This window comes from Thalassophryne amazonica, chromosome 20 (genome assembly GCF_902500255.1).
Source record: "Thalassophryne amazonica chromosome 20, fThaAma1.1, whole genome shotgun sequence".
NCBI lineage: Eukaryota > Metazoa > Chordata > Actinopteri > Batrachoidiformes > Batrachoididae > Thalassophryne > Thalassophryne amazonica.
Window position 1 is genome coordinate 59,692,215 of NC_047122.1, and position 9,227 is coordinate 59,701,441.

The window sequence follows — 9,227 nt, forward strand, 5'->3', positions numbered from 1 at the left end:
CAGGTGAATCCTATCATGAGAAAGGGTATTTAAGGTGGCCATTTGCAAATGTTTCCCCTCTTTGCATCTCTTCTAATGAGTTGCAACATGGGAACCTCTAAACAACTCTTAAATGACCTGAAAACAAACTGTTCAACATCATGATTTAGGGGAAGGATACAAAAAGCTATCTCAGAGATTTCCAGGGCTGTGAAATGAAACTTGTGAAATCCGAGGAAAATTTGCAGGAAGTCTGGGGTGGGGGTGGGGGGGCAGCATGAGCCCCGTGGGATCCCAGAAACCAAATTCATTTTGTCTAATGATACAGTTTCAGCATCTCCTGGAACAAAAAAAAATCTCAAAATTAGTGTATATTTAAATGACCCTGTATTCAATCTTTCATTTGAACCATCAATGATCATGCTGAAATAACAGAATATGACATGGAAGTAGGACCTGGAATGATTTTCCTTTTAATTGTAAACCAAATGATGCATTGACTCAGAACAATTAAACTACTTTGCTTGCCTCTACTGGTGGTTGGCTCTCACTGCGGTATTGTATCACTTCCTGTTCCGGAGCACAGCGGTGTTTTGCTGTATCTGTTAGCTGTTTAATCTGCGCAGTTAGATTGATCTAGTTACCTAGATAACGATTTGTTTCACAGTGTAATCTTCACGTGCCTTAACTAAAGCACTCCCTCTGCTGACTCACCTCTAAATTATTTGCACATTATTCACTTTGTGTGTTTTTAGGAATCCGCTAGCTTAGCGCAGCTACTAGCTCTTAGCCGGTTTAGCATGGCGGCTTCTCCTGTCTCTCCTGCACTTTTCTGCTCTGGGTGTGAAATGTTTAGTTATTCCTCGGCCTCCTTTAGCAGTAATGGTACTTGTAATAAGTGTAGCTTATTCGTAGCTTTGGAGGCCAGGCTGGGCGAATTGGAGACTCGGCTCCGCACCGTGGAAAATTCTACAGCTAGCCAGGCCCCTGTAGTCGGTGCGGACCAAGGTAGCTTAGCCGCCGTTAGTTTCCCTCTGGCAGATCCCGAGCAGCCGGAAAAGCAGGCCGACTGGGTGACTGTGAGGAGGAAGCGTAGCCCTAAACAGAAGCCCCGTGTACACTGCCAACCCGTTCACATTTCTAACCATTTTTCCCCACTCGGCAACACACCCACTGAGGATCAAACTCTGGTTATTGGCGACTCTGTTTTGAGAAATGTGAAGTTAGCGACACCAGCAACCATAGTCAATTGTCTTCCGGGGGCCAGAGCAGGCGACATTGAAGGAAATTTGAAACTGCTGGCTAAGGCTAAGCGTAAATTTGGTAAGATTGTAATTCACGTCGGCAGTAATGACACCCGGTTACGCCAATCGGAGGTCACTAAAATTAACATTGAATCGGTGTGTAACTTTGCAAAAACAATGTCGGACTCTGTAGTTTTCTCTGGGCCCCTCCCCAATCGGACCAGGAGTGACATGTTTAGCCGCATGTTCTCCCTGAATTGCTGGCTGTCTGAGTGGTGTCCAAAAAATGAGGTGGGCTTCATAGATAATTGGCAAAGCTTCTGGGGAAAACCTGGTGTGGTTAGGAGAGACGGCATCCATCCCACTTTGGATGGAGCAGCTCTCATTTCTAGAAATCTGGCCAATTTTCTTAAATCCTCCAAACCGTGACTATCCAGGGTTGGGACCAGGAAGCAGAGTTGTAGTCTTACACACCTCTCTGCAGCTTCTCTCCCCCTGCCATCCCCTCATTACCCCATCCCCGTAGAGACGGTGCCTGCTCCCAGACCACCAATAACCAGCAAAAATCTATTTAAGCATAAAAATTCACAAAGAAAAAATAATATAGCACCTTCAACTGCACCACAGACTAAAACAGTTAAATGTGGTCTATTAAACATTAGGTCTCTCTCTTCTAAGTCCCTGTTAGTAAATGATATAATAATTGATCAACATATTGATTTATTCTGCCTTACAGAAACCTGGTTACAGCAGGATGAATATGTTAGTTTAAATGAGTCAACACCCCCGAGTCACACTAACTGCCAGAACGCTCGTAGCACGGGCCGAGGCGGAGGATTAGCAGCAATCTTCCATTCCAGCTTATTAATTAATCAAAAACCCAGACAGAGCTTTAATTCATTTGAAAGCTTGACTCTTAGTCTTGTCCATCCAAATTGGAAGTCCCAAAAACCAGTTTTATTTGTTATTATCTATCGTCCACCTGGTCGTTACTGTGAGTTTCTCTGTGAATTTTCAGACCTTTTGTCTGACTTAGTGCTTAGCTCAGATAAGATAATTATAGTGGGCGATTTTAACATCCACGCAGATGCTGAGAATGACAGCCTCAACACTGCATTTAATCTATTATTAGACTCAACTGGCTTTGCTCAAAATGTAAATGAGTCCACCCACCACTTTAATCATATCTTAGATCTTGTTCTGACTTACGGTATGGAAATTGAAGACTTAACAGTATTCCCTGAAAACTCCCTTCTGTCTGATCATTTCTTAATAACATTTACATTTACTCTGATGGACTACCCAGCAGTGGGGAATAAGTTTCATTACACTAGAAGTCTTTCAGAAAGCGCTGTAACTAGGTTTAAGGATATGATTCCTTCTTTATGTTCGCTAATGCCATATACCAACACAGTGCAGAGTAGCTACCTAAACTCTGTAAGTGAGATAGAGTATCTCGTCAATAGTTTTACATCCTCATTGAAGACAACTTTGGATGCTGTAGCTCCTCTGAAAAAGAGAGCTTTAAATCAGAAGTGCCTGACTCCGTGGTATAACTCACAAACTCGCAGCTTAAAGCAGATAACCTGTAAGTTGGAGAGGAAATGGCGTCTCACTAATTTAGAAGATCTTCACTTAGCCTGGAAAAAGAGTCTGTTGCTCTATAAAAAAGCCCTCCGTAAAGCTAGGACATCTTACTACTCATCACTAATCGAAGAAAATAAGAACAACCCCAGGTTTCTTTTCAGCACTGTAGCCAGGCTGACAAAGAGTCAGAGCTCTATTGAGCCGAGTATTCCTTTAACTTTAACTAGTAATGACTTCATGACTTTCTTTGCTAATAAAATTTTAACTATTAGAGAAAAAAATACTCATAACCATCCCAAAGACGTATCGTTATCTTTGGCTGCTTTCAGTGATGCCGGTATTTGGTTAGACTCTTTCTCTCAGATTGTTCTGTCTGAGTTATTTTCATTAGTTACTTCATCCAAACCATCAACATGTCTATTAGACCCCATTCCTACCAGGCTGCTCAAGGAAGCCCTACCATTATTTAATGCTTCGATCTTAAATATGATCAATCTATCTTTATTAGTTGGCTATGTACCACAGGCTTTTAAGGTGGCAGTAATTAAACCATTACTTAAAAAGCCATCACTTGACCCAGCTATCTTAGATAATTATAGGCCAATTTCCAACCTTCCTTTTCTCTCAAAAATTCTTGAAAGGGTAGTGGTAAAACAGCTAACTGATCATCTGCAGAGGAATGGTCTATTTGAAGAGTTTCAGTCAGGTTTTAGAATTCATCATAGTACAGAAACAGCATTAGTGAAGGTTACAAATGATCTTCTTATGGCCTCAGACAGTGGACTCATCTCTGTGCTTGTTCTGTTAGACCTCAGTGCTGCTTTTGATACTGTTGACCATAAAATTTTATTACAGAGATTAGAGCATGCCATAGGTATTAAAGGCACTGCGCTGCGGTGGTTTGAATCATATTTATCTAATAGATTACAATTTGTTCATGTAAATGGGGAATCTTCTTCACAGACTAAGGTTAATTATGGAGTTCCACAAGGTTCTGTGCTAGGACCAATTTTATTCACTTTATACATGCTTCCCTTAGGCAGTATTATTAGACGGCATTGCTTAAATTTTCATTGTTACGCAGATGATACCCAGCTTTATCTATCCATGAAGCCAGAGGACACACACCAATTAGCTAAACTGCAGGATTGTCTTACAGACATAAAGACATGGATGACCTCTAATTTCCTGCTTTTAAACTCAGATAAAACTGAAGTTATTATACTTGGCCCCACAAATCTTAGAAACATGGTGTCTAACCAGATCCTTACTCTGGATGGCATTACCCTGACCTCTAGTAATACTGTGAGAAATCTTGGAGTCATTTTTGATCAGGATATGTCATTCAAAGCGCATATTAAACAAATATGTAGGACTGCTTTTTTGCATTTACGCAATATCTCTAAAATTAGAAAGGTCTTGTCTCAGAGTGATGCTGAAAAACTAATTCATGCATTTATTTCCTCTAGGCTGGACTATTGTAATTCATTATTATCAGGTTGTCCTAAAAGTTCCCTGAAAAGCCTTCAGTTAATTCAAAATGCTGCAGCTAGAGTACTAACGGGGACTAGAAGGAGAGAGTATATCTCACCCATATTGGCCTCTCTTCATTGGCTTCCTGTTAATTCTAGAATAGAATTTAAAATTCTTCTTCTAACTTATAAGGTTTTGAATAATCAGGTCCCTTCTTATCTTAGGGCCCACATAGTACCATATCACCCCAATAGAGCGCTTCGCTCTCAGACTGCAGGCTTACTTGTAGTTCCTAGGGTTTGTAAGAGTAGAATGGGAGGCAGAGCCTAGTTATGCTGCTATAGACTTAGACTGCTGGGGGGTTCCCATGGTGCACTGAGTGTTTCTTTCTCTTTTTGCTCTGTATGCACCACTCTGCATTTAATCATTAGTGATTGATCTCTGCTCCCCTCCACAGTCTTTTTCCTGATTCTCTCCCCTCAGCCCCAACCAGTCCCAGCAGAAGACTGCCCCTCCCTGAGCCTGGTTCTGCTGGAGGTTTCTTCCTGTTAAAAGGGAGTTTTTCCTTCCCACTGTTGCCAAGTGCTTGCTCACAGGGGGTCGTTTTGACCGTTGGGGTCTTACGTAATTATTGTATGGCCTTGCCTTAGAATATAAAGCGCCTTGGGGCAACTGTTTGTTGTGATTTGGCGCTATATAAATAAAATTGATTGATTAATTGATGAAATTCATGAAGACTGAAAAGACTGTTACAGCATTTCAAAAACCACAGCTAAAGATTGTAGAATATTTTGAAAATCAGGGTAAAATGTCAATAACATACCTTATAGTAAAAAGTCACATTCTTGTAAATTCCTGTAAATCCAGTGTCTTTTTTCCCATGAAAAAACATCTACATTAATAAAACACATTTATATTCGTGTGTAAATCCATTCAAAGCCACAGTCTTTTTTCCAATGAAAGAAAGTCCAGATTACTGAAAAAAGTCACATAATCTTCTAAAATCCTGTTTGAACAGCATGATGTTTATTTTCCAGAAAGAGAAAAATTCTTACTTTCAGGTGTGTTCATGAAGTCAGTGACAATTCCACGGATTCTTGTCCTTATCAGACTTTTTCAAACCGTGTTTCTCGCCGTCTTCTCTCTGTCTGATGTCGGTCCATGCTACATTTAGCTTAAGCTTCGCACAGGAGCCACACAGCATCACCGCAGCAACCAACTAATCCCGCTTTACGACAACTGTCGCAACAGCCAGGCTTTGAGATGGATTTTTCTCCTCGAAACTCCGCGGATCAGAGGAAACTGATGTGTATCTGTAACACACAGATCAGTGTCCGCTGACCGCCGCGGACTTATAAAACTTGCACGATGTCGTAAAAAAAAGAACACAATTACAGAGTTAAACACTAACAGCCCCCCCCCCCCCAAGATGAAATACACAGAATTTCGCGGATCCGCGTAGTTTTCACAGCCCTGGATTTCAGCTGTCAGTTTCACCTGTCAGGAACACAGTGAAGAAATGGAAAACCATAGGCACAGTACTAGTTAAGGCCCAAAGTGGCAGGCCAAGACAAATCTCAGATAAGCTGAAGTGAAGGATGGTGAGAACAGTCATAGTCAACCCACAGACCTGCTCCAAAGACCTGCAACATGATCTTGCTGCAGATAGTCTCTGTACATCGTTCAACTATACAGTACACTTTGCACAAAGAGATGCTGTATGATGCTGTAATGCAGAGGAAGCCTTTTCTGTGTACACACCACAAACAGAGTCACTTGAGGTATGCTAAAGCACATTTAGACATGCCAGCTTCATTTTGGAATAAGGTGCTGTGGACTAATGAAACTAAAAATGAGTTATTTGGACATAACAAAGGGCGGTATGCATGGCTGAAAACGAACACAGCATTCCAAGAAAAACACTTGCTAGCTACAGTAAAATTTGGAGGTGGTTCCATCATGCTGTGTGGCTGTGTGGCCAGTGCAGGTACTGGGAATCTTGTTAAAGTTGAGGGTCACATGGATTCCAGTCAATATCAGCAGATTCTTGAGAACAATGTTCATGAATCAGTGACAAAGTTGAAGTTGCACTGGGGCTGGATCTTTCAACAAGACAACGACCCGGAACACTGCTCAAAATCTACTAAGGCATTCATGAAGAGGAACAAGTACAACATTCTGGTATGGCCATCTCAGTCCCCAGACCTGAATATTATTGAAAATCTGTGGTGTGATTTTAAGAGGGCTGTCCATGCTCGGAAACCAACAAACCTGAGATGTTTTGTAAAGAAAAATGGTCCAAAATATCTTCAAACAGAATCCAGACTCTTATTGAAGCTATAGGAAGCATTTAGAGGCTGTTATTTCTGCAAAAGGAGAATCTACTAAATATTGGTGTATTTTTTCTGTTGGGGTGCCCAAATTTATGCACCTGCCTAATTTTGTTTAAAGAATTATTGCACACTTTCTGTAAATCCTATAAACTTCAGTTCCCTTCTCAAATATCAGTGTGCTATACAATATATTTTACTGAAATTGCTGATCCAAACAACCAGTGATTTATAAAGGAAAATCATGGCAATCATCAGGGGTGCACAAACGTTTACTCTCTCTCTCTCTCTCTTTATATATATATATATATGTGTGTGTGTGTGTGTGTCCTGGTAGTCAGGAGGATATGGTTACACAGCAGTTAAAGCTTTAATTAAAATTTTGTATGAATTAAATGTTTGTTTGGTATATCTCATCTAAATTATTTCTAAAATTTACCAGCAATAAAATTATAAGAATAACTGAAGTTTTAAGAGTGGCCGTAATAAATATTTAAGAACTTAAAGTTTATGAGCAACTTCACCTGTTATTGCTCAAGCACACTGTAAACATTGACACCATGGAGTTTGATGCGGAAGAGTTCAGAAAGATACGATTGGAATGTTTTGATTAGTATTTACAGCTGGCGGTGAAAGACTTGAGTGTTAACTTCGGGTTAAAGTCAGAACAAGAAGCTGCACTGAAAGAGATCTATCTGGGAAGAGACACATTCTGTGTGTTGTTGCTCCAACGAGAGTGGCACGCTGAGCAGGGTGGCGAAAGTAGTCCGGCGAGCTCAACCTGTGGGCGAGCTATCCCACAATGCCAAAATAGCCGAGATGTTGGTCCAATGAGAGCGGCACTCTGAGCAGGGTGAAAGGTGCCTTGACACTTGCACACATTTAACCCCCGCACTGCTGCGGAATTCATCGTGAAAATGCCACCTGTTGTGTTCCCAGCTGGATGCCGCTCTTTGTGCCACCAGACACTGCGTATATAAAGTAATTACGAGGTCTGTTAGAAAAGTATCGGGCCTTTTTATTTTTTGCAAAAACCTGATGGATTTGAATCACATGTGCTTGCATGAGCCAACCTTGAACCTTCGTGTGCATGCGTGAAATTTTTCACGCCTGTAGATTGCGTCATTTGCTGGCAAGCAGCCTTTCTGTGAGGACGTGTGTAGTGCTCTCGACAGATTTTCATTGCAAGGAAAATGGCGGAACGACTGGAGCAGCGCTACTGAATCAAATTTTGCCAGAAACTGGGCGACAGCCAGGTGGAAACCATTCGGAAGATTCAGACGTCTTTTGGTGATGATCCTATGGGTATCACACAGATTACGGAGCGGTACAACTATCCGAGAAATTGCGGAAGAGGTGGACATCAGCACTTTTTCGGCACATTCCACTGTGACAGAAGATTTGGCCATGAAAAGTGTGGTGGCGAAATTCGTGCCGAAGCTTCTGACAGCGGAGCAAAAGCACCTTCGTGTTGAAGTCTCACAGGACATGCTGGACTCCAAAAAATGATGCCACCTCTTCCACAATTTCTCGGATAGTCACACGACTGAAAAGCCACCAAAAGCCGTCTGAATCTTCCGAAAGGTTTCCACCTGGCTGTCACCCAGTTTCTGGCAAAATGTGATGCAGTAGCGCTGTTCCAGTCCTTCCGTCTTTTTCCTTGCAATGAAAATCCACCGAGAGCACTACACATGACCTCACACAAAGGCTGCTTGCCAGCAACTGACGCAATCGACAGGCATGAAAAAGTTCACGCATGCGCACGAAGGTTCAAGGTTGGCTCATGCAATCCATCAGGTTTTGGAGAAAAAAAAAAGTCAGATACTTTTCTAACAGACCTTGCATTTCGTAGCGGATAAAAATTTTCTCTCAGAGTTTGGCTGATGAAAACGCTTCTATTCGCTTCTGGAATCATAGAGAACCGTTCCAGCTGCAGCTTCTCTCTCTCTCTCTCTCTCGTGCGCTTCATGAGGTGGAGAACACAATTGAAATAATCTAAAAGGTAATTATTTGTAATATTTCTATTGTAATAGCTTGGTAAAACAGTTGCATGTTCATTCCTTCTTATGGAGTATCTGTAAAATTATGTTTATGACAGATTTAACATCTTGTTATAATCGTTCAGATGAGCTGCGCTGTGATGCGGTGCACTGACGCAATCAGTTGCACTCATACTCGCAGTGTTTTTTTTTTATTGTTTATGCAATGTTCACATAATTAATGCGCAAGAGATTCTGAACATTTCAAAATTTTCTTTGTGTACTTGCACGAAGCCACGCAGTTTACAATGGTTTACAATAAGTTTACAACAACTTTACTCTCCTGCATGTCTGATTGCGTACCAGGGCACAGATCAAATTCCTGCACGTGCGAAGGCACCTTAATTCTTTCCACTGCACAAATGGTTAACATTCATTATTTTTATATTAGCTATGTAATTAGTTTTGGTGGCTGAGCAATCGTACATCAGAATCAACAGAATTCAGTCGTAATATTTTTTTTTTCTACAGCATCCTGATGGTTGGCATTTCGTCACTGTAACATGGGAACAGCATCATCAAGTTAATCAATGGCTTCGTCCACTCCCATTTTCAACAATGAGGGAGGTTTAACT